Here is a 13,188-nt window from a genome sequence, read left to right on the forward strand (position 1 = left end):
GGTAATGATCACAGTTACTTGCTGTGAAAAATTATTTGCACTAAGTGTTTCACAACTTGCTGAGAGGGCTTGCCCTAGTAAAAAATCCTCATATGTGCACAGCAGTGGCAAAAAACGAGATGAGCGTCGTATCTTGGTGACCATTATCTCCCTACATACTACACAAAACTGAATTTGAAATTAAAGGAGAAATAACAAAGCAGTTCGTGTGCCAATGATGGTTAAGCGGACTGCAATGCCTTGCCATGCGTTGAAAGCTGACCTCCAAGCAACCAAAATGTAAGTGACCCTACATTGAAGCAGCGTCTCTAAATGACGAACGTGTATCACATCCTGGCATTCGCAGACGCAGTCACCAAATGAAAAACACCTTTGCAAATCGCAATAACGACGAATGTCACACGCGTGCGCACACAGACAGAATGCGAGCAGTTTCCGAAAGCACTCGCGAAAGACTGTACGGACGTTCCTACGCGTTCCACGCATATCAGAAGCGCGCGCGCGCGCACACATACACACATACACACACACACACACGCACGCACAAAAGGCGAGCAGTTTCCGGAAGCACTCGACAAAGACGGCACGGATGTTTTTACAAAAAAGCAAATCCCACCGGCGTGGCACCATTTCCCGATGCACAAACAGCACCACTCATTAACAGTACACATCCGTAGAACGGCGCACAAGCCGGAACAAAGCGCACACCACTCGACGCCAAATCCGTCGTCGATTACGCCGCTGAGAAACGAACACCTTCACAAACCAAACGACGATGTGCTGCGAACTTCAAGCAGATTTTACGTCCCTGTCCGGTTGATAGGGCTGCTCCACAGGCTGTCCTCACTGTTGAAAGCAATGTCAGCAAAGTTGTTGAAAAAGGCTGCCTAAAACACGCAAAAACATGGAAATAATACGCCTCTACTACCCACGCTACTCATGCGATCACAGTTACCGGAACCACAGACGGCGAAGTAAACAAACGACGTCATTTCCCTTCATTTCGGACCGAAGTATTTCTCAGTTGCACGAGTCTTCCTTTCGAGCAGGGCGCGACTTGTTCCGGCGACTGTGAGGGCGCTGCGGTCGAGCTCTGCACCAAGTGAGCGGCGCTGCTCTGCTGACATGTGCACGTTACTTGCGGGTGTTTGCGCTTCTTGTGCTGTAGCCGATTTTATTTTCTCATTGCGTGTGCCTTATAACTGTCCTCGGGCACGTGGCTGGCGGTCGAGGTCTTTTGCGTCCGGTCCAAGTTTTGCGCTCATGGAGACGCCAGTACCGGCGACGTGTGGGTCACCAAGCGTTAACATTGCGTGTGCACTTTGGTTTGTAGGCCCACCTTTTTTTCCATCTCACTTTCTTCGGACGTGCACTCTCAGGTATGGTGTCTGTAGAATATTATACTTCAGCTTAAACAACAACAGAAAGAAATAACGGCTGCTTTATTCAGCGAGCACCATGTAAATGCCGAGTGCCGCGACTAACAACCATAACTGTGCCAGGCTATAGCAGACGACGCTCGGATGCTTGGCGCGGAGGTCGATGGCAGTGCTGCGGTGGCGGGAACGGCAGCGGGCTGCATGGTGCGCATAGCCGAGGAATTGGGGTACTTAAAGAGGACTATAGGCCATCGCTCTATAGGCGTTGTTGCGGCGGGCGGCCGATGTGGTGCTGATCGTTTGATCATATTTACGCGGTGCTTAGAGAACATGTGCTCCTTTTTTTTGTGTGAATTAACGATCACTAAGCCCTGGGGCCTGTGCAACGCTATTAGCTCGCTGTATGTTTCTTGCGGTGCGCCGTTGTTGATTATCGTAGTGCGGTCAATTCGCGCTTCTTTGTCTCGCCGCTCCCGCATCGGGTCACAGTGCACGGAAGAATGTGTTGATAGTTGTGCTATCGCGTGCTGTAGTTCACCGCAATTCAACACTACGCTGGACGGACTGTCGGTGCAGTCGATGCGGCGTGAACGGACACGAAGGAGCGCACGCCTCAGACGGTAAGGTCGGCGCCTTGCGCATTCTTATGGTTCATGTAGTGTACAGTGCTCACGGAATGAAACGCGTCAATTTAGGGCTTAGTAATGCGCATATATTCGTTTTCACCGGCTGTAGTTCGTGTCACATCGACGTAATTTTGGTGCGTACACGTACATCGGAGTCCTCGTCACCTTTGGTCACCAAATTCCTTGCGACATGACATGGTTCTCTCGCGTACTTTGCACGTTTGCAGGGCTTTACTAAATGCTCCGTGTCGCGTTTCATTCCGTGAGCACTGTACCTTGTCATGCGCAGCAGAAGATGATTAGTACAGCTACAAGAACAATAACAGTGATTTCCTAATGTTCGTTCGATATCGGAGTGCACATTTAGCAAAAAGTTTCACGAAAATTACCCCGAGGTTAATGTTCTAAGTGCTTCATCTATTGTTTATTTTCTTTTTGTTATGAAGTATGCTAGCGCCGGGTCATCGCTTCGTCTGAACGGGCAAAAAAATTCAAGCAGGAAATGTCACTGCTTCTATACGTAATTTCTCAGCAAGAAATCGTATAGACAATTCTAGAAGTACGTTGATGTGTTGCGCAAATGTTTTCACAGCTAACGTTAACGCGCGACGGCATCCAAATGATCTGACTCGTGAGAAGATTTTAGCTTGGATGCAAACTTTGATGCTTATAGGTTGTCGCCAAGGCAACCTGTATTTCTTGTGTTTAGTGTTGTTTGTTTTCGTGCCTTTGACACGTTGAATAACCGCCTGTGATGTAAGAATGAAATATTTAATTTCTCTAAGCGGATGCAGCTTCATGTAGCTGGCTGTACGAGAGCTTTCCCCAATTTGACGCGATGTTGTCAAATCACAAGTTTGCAGTTTCAGCAGTGATTACAATAAACTGAACATTTATTGTTTAGGGATGTCACAATTTCCTGAGACGGAGGCATCTCTGCACCACATAGGCTGCGGCACTATGCAGCTTGAACAGCACGACAAAGCATCTGATCTGCCTGCTTTGACAAGGTACGTACTAAACGGTCACAGCCATTTATGTGTTCTAGGGTCTGTTCGTGTATTTGGCACCTGTCAACTTTTCTGAGTCTCTCATGCAATTTATAAATTCTTGCTATTCTACAATTTTACTAATGTTCCATTAAGTAATGAGAACGAAGTTTTATTAGTGAAGATGTTCTAAAGCTGCTGAGAAATGGGGTGGCATAGGATTGCGAAAATGCACGTAAAAAATAGTCCTGGCGCTTTGCTTTCTTAATTGCTAGCAATGAAAAATCCCTAATACAATTAGCAAAGGGACACTTGCTTTAGGTAAGTTCATTAAGATACGTTCCAGAAGCAGGCTAAGTTTGCAGCAACAAAAGCACTGAGAAAAACTCACTGATCTAAAAACATGTTAGTTTCTGCTTTTCCAAGTGTGCTGCTTGTGTACAGTGTGTCATGGTAAATAATGATTAATAACGTATGCATAGAAAAGTGTGGATGCTGAGAGAAAGCTTTAGGAAAGTGCGTGCTGTCTTTCCAACACAGGATTTCTGTCTAGAATTTTTGTAAAATATGAAGTGCACAGGCTGGCAAACAATGTTCAACACTTTTGCTTTAGATTTTAATGTAGCCAGTTCATTATGTGTCCCTAGTATAGCTTAGCGTCAAGCTTGAAGCTGATCTCTGATGTCACATCAGTTGCAGGATGCAATAACGTGGTATCACATACTGCTTGTTACGCATGTCAGTAAACCTGGTGCAGTTGTCACAGGTGAGAGTATAACTGAAAGCTGCGCATTCTTTGCCCTTCTGCACATGATGTGGGATAGAGTTTGAACTATGCTATAGTGGCACCATCTCCCTCACCTTCTCTTCCTCATTATTCTGTCAACTTGCAATAATATGCACAACTTCTAGAGGCTTGATTATGGTGTTGTCTGCTGAACTTGGCTGATGTGAATTTCAGTAGTTTGGGGTACCCTCAAAGCTATGCTGTACTTTTCATGCATTTTAAAATGGTCAGTTTGACATATGTGATTGGCTGTGGCATTCTGAGAGAAACAAGGCCTCTTGTGAATAATGCATATATGCATTATTAGCATTTTCTAATACTCTTTCAAGAAGCAGCCTACAGGCTGCTCCCCGAAGAAGTGACCACCTTTGCTTACGCTACGTGGCAGTCTGGTCCAGTTTACTTAACCTGTCTGCCATCTATGCACGAAAACGAGGAGAGAAGCGAAAAAAGGGACCTTCGATTTATGTTTTTGCACAGATGGCTCATACATTGCACTTTTCTTATCTCGCATGCTTTGTTAACTCAAAGCTTTCTATGGGCGAATATCATTTCATTCCTATTTATACCTAATAAGAATTACTTAGTTCACAGTGTCACTTTTTATATTATACTTTTGTGAGACTAAGCTCACTTGTTTTAATGCAAGTGTGGCTGGGCCTGCAGAAAGAGTAAGCAGACTACTGTGTTGCTGATCAGTGCTGATCTCCACGTCCGAGCTGGTCCCACAACATCCAGGCACCACTGTGCTTTGCTTCATTGACAAGGTAATATGATATAGACACCTTGCACCTCAGTATCAGTTTTGAGAAATATGCTAAGACACAAGGGTTGGCCTTGGTGATAAATACACTCGTGTTCTTTTTTTTAAGCGTTCTTCTTGCAGTGTTCCTCATGTACATGTTTTCAGAGGATGCTTAAATGCAAACTGCCATGGAACTTGTTTATGCCTTAAAGTAGCACTCTTTCACCAAGAAAAAAGCCTTATTTAATGCACAATTCATAAGAAAGGTGAGGAGGTGACAGGACATAACAGTCTAACAGCCATCCAATTTTACTGCTTGCAGAGCAATATAAAGTGAGAGGTGAAAGGGCAAGAACAGATAAATCGACAATCTATGTTGCTCACACAACTGCGAAAAGAAGCATGGCTACTATGACACTTGTTTTACAATGATAAATAAGCAGTCTTGCTATCTGATAATCCACTGGAGGGCGAGCCAACTCGCAGATTCTCTGTAACACATGTAAGGAAAGGCTCACAAATCTTGCCAGCCCTATGCTCGTAACACGTTGCCACAGTTGCATAGTTTTCAAACAAAATAATGCAAGTGAGCTTTGCACCACCAAATGACCTGAGCATTCAGTTGACATGGTTGCAGATCCAGTCATTTATACATTGGCCTGTTTTGTTGACGTGGTGTCTACTGCACGACAGTGGTATTTAATATCCATCAACACCCCTGTGCTCGACGTACTCTTTCTTGCATGCTTTTTTTTCACAGGTAGTGGAAGATTACTTGATTCCAGAACAATTTGGCTTGTTCTGCACATGATAGTGAACTTTCCAGTCTTATATTAAACATGGAATTGGGTAGGAAGATGTGGTATTTTTTATAGTGCCCTGGTGCATTCAGATTGTGCAGAGGCTTCAAGCTTGTATTGACAAAAATTGGGATGAAGCCATAAGAGGAGAATTGTAAAAGTGTAACGAAAGCCTCCTGATAGATATGCTGAGTTGTGCTGCTGTGGACACTTATTGGTTATCCCTACTGGGTAACGCTGTTAAAGTTATGGATGCTTTGACACTGTAGGGCCTAAAAGGTGGCTAGCATTACGGAACACATTAAAACAACTGTAGGGATGCATGTTGTGCTATTGTATCATAATTGGCCCACAAAGTGACCACCTTTGCTTACACTATGTGGCAATCTGGTCCAGTTTACTTAACCTGACTGCCATCTATGCATGAGGAGGAGAAGGGACTAAAAAATGAAGGGACCTTTGATTAATGTTCTTGTACAGATGGCCCATACATTGCATTTTTCTTATCTTGCAGGCTTTGTTACTTAAAGCTTTCTACGGGCGAATATCAGCATTTCATACCTAATAAGTATTGCTTTGTTCACAGTGTCACTTTCTATATTTACCGTATTTACTCTCATAATGATCGCACTCACGTAATGATCGCAGCCCTGAATTTTGTCGTACAAATTCGATTTTTTTTTATTTCCTGTGTAATGATTGCACCCCTAACTTGCTGCAGCGATATGTCATGTGCCAAGTCTAGCTATTAATGATCGCGCTTACCATCTGTCGAATGCTACGCGAACAACTCTTCAAGATAAACCAAGTGGTCTGCACGCACCAAACATTTTTAAGCAGATGCTCGTTTTCATTCCTTTCATTACTTTCCGCACTTCCATGACAAAAAAGCTACAACCAAAATTGCCTTTATTATGTGTAGGCTTTGTAATGGTTGTGGTCAACAGCAACAAAAAAGATGCCTTTCGATTCTTCTCATCTGCACTCGTGGGCACGCAACAAATCACGAGCGGCAACAATAGCAGCCACGTTTACACTGATACGTTAGAAGTGTACCCTATCCATACGCCAACACTTGTAACACAGCTAAGATATTTGCCCACCCTTAGCACAAACGTGCTGTATTAGGATAGTAGTGAAGACAAATGCCGCAGTTTCTGCAGCATGCCCGCCGTGTCTTTCTATGTCACTGGCAGCTAAGCGTGCCCATCTGTTTCTGCCCCCTCATAGTGGACAAGGCGACGTTATTGCCACAAACTTACCGATATTAATGATATTATTCATTACTGATATGGAAGAAACTTTCAATGCAAGTAATGTACTCGAGAGAAAAAAAATCGCGTTCGGCGCATTTGGTGTTTTCAGCTTGCTATGCTGGCCGCCACTTTTGTTTCGGTGTCCCGCACTACATACAGTGGCAGCCACTTATTTCTTGACCTATTGCCATCCCGCAGCAAACGCGGGATGAAAAAAATTCTTTTTGCGGGAAATTTAACCGGCATAATGATCACACACCTGAATTTGTGACCATTTTTTTTTACAAGAAAATGCGATCATTATGCGAGTAAATACAGTACTTTGTGGCACCAAGCTCACTTGTTTTATTGCAGGTGTGGCTGGGCCTGCAGAAAAGCTGTAAGGAGACTGCAGTGTTGCTGATCAGTGCTGATCTCCACGTCCGAGCTGGTCCCACAACATCCAGGCACCACTGTGCTTTCACAAGGTAATATGTTGTGGACACCTTGCACCTCAGTACCAATTTTGAGTTTGACTTGATAAATATTTAAGAAGACACAAGGTTTGGCCTTGGGGATAAATACACTCGTGTTCTTTTTTTGAAGTGCTCTTTCTGCAGTGTTCCTCATGTACATGTTTTCAGAGGATGGTTACACTCCTTAAATGCAAACTCCCTTGGAGCTTGTTTAGGCCTCAAACTAGAACTGTTTCACCAAGAAAAAATCCTCATTTAATGCACAATTCATAAGGAAGGTAAGGAGGTGACAGGCAGTGTCTAACTATCCAGTTTGACTGCTTGCCCAGCAATATCAAGCGAGAAGCGAAAGGGCAATGCTAACAGATAAATCGGCAATGCATGTTGCTTGCACAACTGCGAATGCGACACATGGCATGGCTACTATGAATGCTGATATGACGATAAAAATATTGTAGTTTTTACATTAGCCGGTAAGCTTATTAATATTTTGCACCAGCAAACAACCAGTTTGGTAGCTGTAGTTGTTGCACTGCTTCAGGAGTAAGATATTCTTTTTAATGAAAATTGAGTAGTGCTGCGGTTAGCGAAGCTATTTCTGCCTGTACAATAAATTAGGCATTTTTAAAGAGGCGGCATATAACAATTGTGTTGCTGTGCCACATAATTAGTAAAGTGAGGGGAGGTTTAAGTAAGCAAAAGAGGAAGATTAACCTTGTCGTACAAACGGATCCTTGTCTCAGCTGTCGTCACTGTGATGCAACGGCTCCCAGATAACTGGGGGGGGGGGGCTAAAATTAGCCTTAAAAAGCTGACGCAATAATACAAAAAGCCATTGAAGAGTGTGGTTGCACCTATGTTTGACCAGTGCAGTATCGGGAGCAGGGCCAGACAGCAGCTGAAATGTTATGTAATAGAAGCTGGTCATATTGAGTGCTCTAACATGCTAACAAAAACTGTCATTTAGTTTCTATAGTGGTATTAAAGGTGCATTAATCTTTCCTATCAACAATTCTGCACTGGCATCTATGCAGTGTTTTCCATCTGCATATTCCGCAGTGCGGTAGCAAAAAGCTGTGAAATCTGTGTATTCACTTGCATGAGCTGGTTATGCTTCATGAATACTTTGTTTAGCGCAAAACGACACACACAAGACGACAGGACAAGGCGCTACTCTCAACTGACATCATTTTATTGCGTCACTCCTTTATAGACCGCTCAAACCAGAGGAACATGCGCAGTGAGCACAATGCGGTGAAGCCACCACCAACATCCGATCCAAAGAGCGCACTCATGTGACAGAATCCAAAAAACCAAATTCAGTGCTTTACTAGGTTAAGGAAGGCACACTAATGCACTGTGACTCCATTGACTTAATGAAAAATGCTTCCGATAACTCTCGGGCGGTGGTGTCACGGCTCTTTTTCAAAATCGTGGTATCACGAAACATGGGTTTGCATTTGCATGTTTTACAATGCTGAGCCAAATGGGAACCTGTGCCTGTTGGTATGGATCGCTCATGTTCTCTAAGGCGCTCATTAACACAGCGGCCTGGCTGCCCTACATACACTTTGCCACATGACAAGGGAATCTTATAAACGACACTGACGCTGCATTCTACAAACTTCACGTGGTTCTTTTCACAATCAGGTTTTTTACTTGTTTTAGAAATACGGCTGCACGACATTGACAGTTTCTGAGGAGCGGAAAACACTACCGGAATTTGGTATTTAGTGGCGACATTCTTTAGATTGTGAGCCACTCTGTGGCAATACGGCACAACTTCAGGCCTCTTCTTTTGTGTGATGCAGTTACTTTTGTGCCACTTCCCTTTCAGTTTCTGAAGCAATACCTCCGAGACTGACGTCACCACCACACTTGGGTAACCAGCAGCCTGCAGCCTATTTAACTGTGCAATGAAACTCATGTTCGCAGAGTGATGACAAGATTGCATTAAGGAAGATTCTAAACACATCAAAGCAATGGCGCGTTTCACAGTCATTGAGTGCGCAGACGCGTAAGGTAAAAGTTCCTTACGTGCGCGTGGCGAGTACATCTGACAGGCGTGGCCTGTTTGTAAGGATAGCTGCAAATCTAAAAACTGGAGTTTACCGTCCCTAGATAGCTCATGTGTGAAAGTTAAACCTTTGCCATTGTCATTGAAAAGTGTTAAAATATCAGCTACCGTCACGGAGCATTCGTTGTTAGTCTGTTTTATCACAACAAGAAAATCGTCAACATATCTAACAATTTGAACCGAGTCATTGTTTAAGGCACTCTTAAGAGCGCGGTCGACAAAAGATAAAAAAATATTACAAAGAGCAGGCGCCACACATGAACCAATACACACACCATTTTTCTGGATAAAAAGGTTATTTTCGAACAGGATAAAAGTTGCACTTAAATAAAATTCAAGAAGGGACATGAAACTTTCCGAAGATAACCCGGTGGCATTGCAAAAATCTACCTCGCCACTTTCTTCGATGCACATCATCACACTGCGAAATAGCTCATCATGCGGTATAGAATCGTAAAGATCTTCGACGTCAACAGAAAAAATGTTGGCTAATGAATGGTTGTCTTCCAGAAAGGAAACAACATCGAAAGAATCCTTTATGCCATAAGGATCGTCAATAGTTAAATGATTAAACTGTTTTTGCAAAAAGCGGCTAACCAAAACCTGCCAACAGTTGTTTTCACTGACTATGTACGGAAAGGCACATCCGGTTTGTGCGTTTTTGCAGTGAAAAAACCTCTAAAGCAAGTAGCTTACATTGTTTTACATCTTTCACAATCTTGGTGAGGCCTATGACACAGACACACAAATATCAGGGCCCACTGATATTTGTCTCCTGATCCTGCTGTTCTGGTCAGTCACATAGCTTTTGCTGTGTGCCGTGCAAGGATGCTTACGTTCTGCATGAAGAGTGGACATGTTCCTCAAGATGTGGCGAGTCTCTTCGGGAACGTCAGGCCTTCCGTCGGTCACGTGCGGCGAATGTGTCGGATTCTTCGTTCTGAAATTTGGGGGCAGGTACGCCTTCTGTACGACTGGTTGAGAGCTGTGTGCTACTCGGGCGATGCACCTATTGTGGCCTAGAAGAAGTTTCGTTTCTACAGACTTCTATCAACTTGGACTACAGAATTCTGGTGGACACAGCTGCTGCTACTCCTCCGGTCCAGACTACCGTGCAGAAAGGAAAAAGCGCAACCGGTCACCGCTGGTTTCCAGGTACTCGGTGACGTCAGGCTTCCTGACGAAGTTGCTGCATTGCTAAAGAATGGGCCGAAGTACAGCACGGAACCAAGAATTCCTGCACATGAGCTACTGGCTTTGAACAGGCGCATCGCAAGGAAAGCAGAACTAGAGGACCAGGAGCGGTGCCTCCTCGATAGGGTGGACAACCTTCGTAGGACCGCCACTGGGAGCGCGCCACCTTCGACAGCTGTGATCAAAAGGACAGTATCTTTCTGTAGAGACAATGAACTGCGGCTGTTACTGAGTGACAAAGAGGGCGGGTTTGTGATAGCTCCGTCTGCTGTCTTCAACAAAAAAGCCATTGAGGCTGTCAACAAACACTTCATTCTGGCAAATGAGAAAGCTCAGAAGGTAAAACGCAAAGCCATTTCTTTGTTGGAAAATATAGGCCTCACCAAGATTGTGAAAGATGGTAAACAATGTAAGGTACTTGCTTTAGATGTTTTTTTTTTCACTGCAAGAACACACAAACCGGATGTGCCTTTCTGTACAATAGTCAGTGAAAACAACTATTGGCAGGTTTTGGTTAGCCGCTTTTTGCAAAAACAGTTGAAGCATTTAACTATTGATGATCCTTATGGCATAAAGGATTCTTTCGATGTTGTTTCCTTTCTGGAAGACAACCATTCAGTAGCCGACATTTTTTCTGTTGATGTCGAAGATCTTTACTATTCAATACCGCATGATGAGCTATTTCGCAGTGTGATGACGTGCATCGAAGAAAGTGGCGAGGTAGATTTTTGCAATGCCACCGGGTTGTCTTCAGAAGGTTTCATGTCCCTTCTTGAATTTTATTTAAGTGCAACTTTTATCCTGTTCGAAAATAACCTTTTTATCCAGAAAAATGGTGTGTGTATTGGTTCATGTGTGGCGCCGGCTCTTTGTAATATTTTTTTATCTTTTGTCGACCGCACTCTTAAGAGTGCCTTAAACAATGACTCGGTTCAAATTTTTAGATATGTTGACGATTTTCTTGTTGTGATAAAACAGACCAACAACGAATGCTCCGTGACGGTAGCTGATATTTTAACACTTTTCAATGACAATGGCAAAGGTTTAACTTTCACACATGAGCTATCTAGGGACGGTAAACTCCAGTTTTTAGATTTGCAGCTATCCTTACAAACAGGTCACGCCTGTCGGATGTACTCGCCACGCGCACGTAAGGAACTTTTACCTTATGCGTCTGCGCACTCAAAGACTGTGAAACGCGCCATTGCTTTGATGTGTTTAGAATCTTCCTTAATGCAATCTTGTCATCACTCTGCGAACATGAGTTTCATTGCACAGTTAAATAGGCTGCAGACTGCTGGTTACCCAAGTGTGGTGGTAACATCAGTCTCGGAAGTATTGCTTCAGAAACTGAAAGGGAAGCGGCACAAAAGTAACTGCATCACACAAAAGAAGAGGCCTGAAGTTGTGCCGTATTGCCACAGAGTGGCTCACAATCTAAAGAATGTCGCCACTAAATACCAAATTCCGGTAGTGTTTTCCGCTCCTCAGAAACTGTCAATGTTGTGCTGCCGTATTTCTAAAATAAGTAAAAAACCTGATTGTGAAAAGAACTATGTGAAGTTTGTAGAATGCAGCGTCGGTGTCGTTTATATAAGATTCCCTTGTCATGTGGCAAAGTGTATGTAGGGCAGTCAGGCCGCTGTGTTAACGAGCGCCTTAGAGAACATAAGCCATACATGATCCATAGCAACAGGCAAAGGTTCCCATTTGGTTCAGCATTGTAAAACGTCCCAATGCAAACCCATGTTTTCTGATACCACGATCTTGAAAAAGAGCCGTGACACCACCGCCCGAGAGTTATCGGAAGCATTTTTCATTAAGTCATTGGAGTCGCAGTGCAGTAGTGTGCTTTCCTTAACTTTCTACAGCGCTGAATTTGGTTTTTTGGATTCTGTCGCATGAGTGCGCTCTTTGGATCGGATGTTGTTGGTGGCTCCACCGCATGGTGCTCACTGCGCATGTTCCTTTGGTTTGAGCGGTCTATAAAGGAGTGACGCAATAAAATGCTGTCAGTTCAGAGTAGCGCCTTGTCCTGTCGTCTTTCTTGTGTGTGTCGTTTCGCGCTAAACAAAGTATTCATGGATTCGCACCAACTAGCCCGCCAACGCATTGTGCTGGTTATACTTGTTCATTTAATGTAAAATACTTGTGGAAAAGTATTAGACTATTTCAGTGGTCTTGTATTGCAATTCTGCAGCCATTTCTATTCTTTGTGAAACACGAACATTTAACAGAGACGAGAACAAGACAATGCGAGGACGAGCACTTGCTTTCAACTGCTGTGGTTAATCTTGAAATATCAATTTACGTAGGTAGAAAACTCATGAGCCTCCGTGTTCTCTTTTTCCTGTTTCTCTGTGAGATGTTCACGCTTTACACACAATATCATGCAAGAACCAGCCAAATCAGTTATGCAGTGGAGCTACCTATTGTGCATGTCAGTTCCAATGGCTTGTTGTAATCTAACAGGGCCGGCTGCTTTGTTTACATTTTTGTGCAGATGCATACGAGCACTGTTTCAAAAACGCCGAACACTGTGGATACGGAGGCAAGGAGGCTGAAGGACCTGAACAAGCACCTGGCCACGATGCTTCGGAATACAAAATAAAGATGGTTTGTGTTAATTGTGGGCCCTAAAAAGTGTCCTCTTTGTCTCTGAGCTGGCACATCGGCCGACTCACGTGATCGAAATTAATCGCTGCAATGTTGGCAGAATGTGTTACTGTGTGGAACTTCACCAAAAATATTGCATGAACAAAAGAACTCATTCAACACAAATGCGAACACTTGTAGAATGCAGCTAAACAAGAATGGTGTCATTTTGCATAGCTGAATGAGAACATTTTCATGTAGCATACACAAACGAGAACGATATCA

At 43.7% G+C, this 13,188-nt stretch overlaps 1 long non-coding RNA gene across 1 annotated transcript; it reads left to right on the forward strand.

Annotated features, from left to right (window-relative positions):
• Positions 1-1,200: 1,200 nt before the first annotated feature.
• LOC139061288 (uncharacterized) lies at positions 1,201-12,935 on the forward strand. The gene is made up of 5 exons (XR_011515326.1): positions 1,201-1,999; positions 2,910-3,015; positions 4,431-4,548; positions 6,937-7,049; positions 12,812-12,935. It is a non-coding gene; the product is annotated as an uncharacterized lncRNA (long non-coding RNA).
• The last annotated feature ends 253 nt before the right edge of the window (positions 12,936-13,188 follow it).

This window comes from Dermacentor albipictus, chromosome 6, assembly GCF_038994185.2.
Source record: "Dermacentor albipictus isolate Rhodes 1998 colony chromosome 6, USDA_Dalb.pri_finalv2, whole genome shotgun sequence".
Lineage (NCBI taxonomy): Eukaryota > Metazoa > Arthropoda > Arachnida > Ixodida > Ixodidae > Dermacentor > Dermacentor albipictus.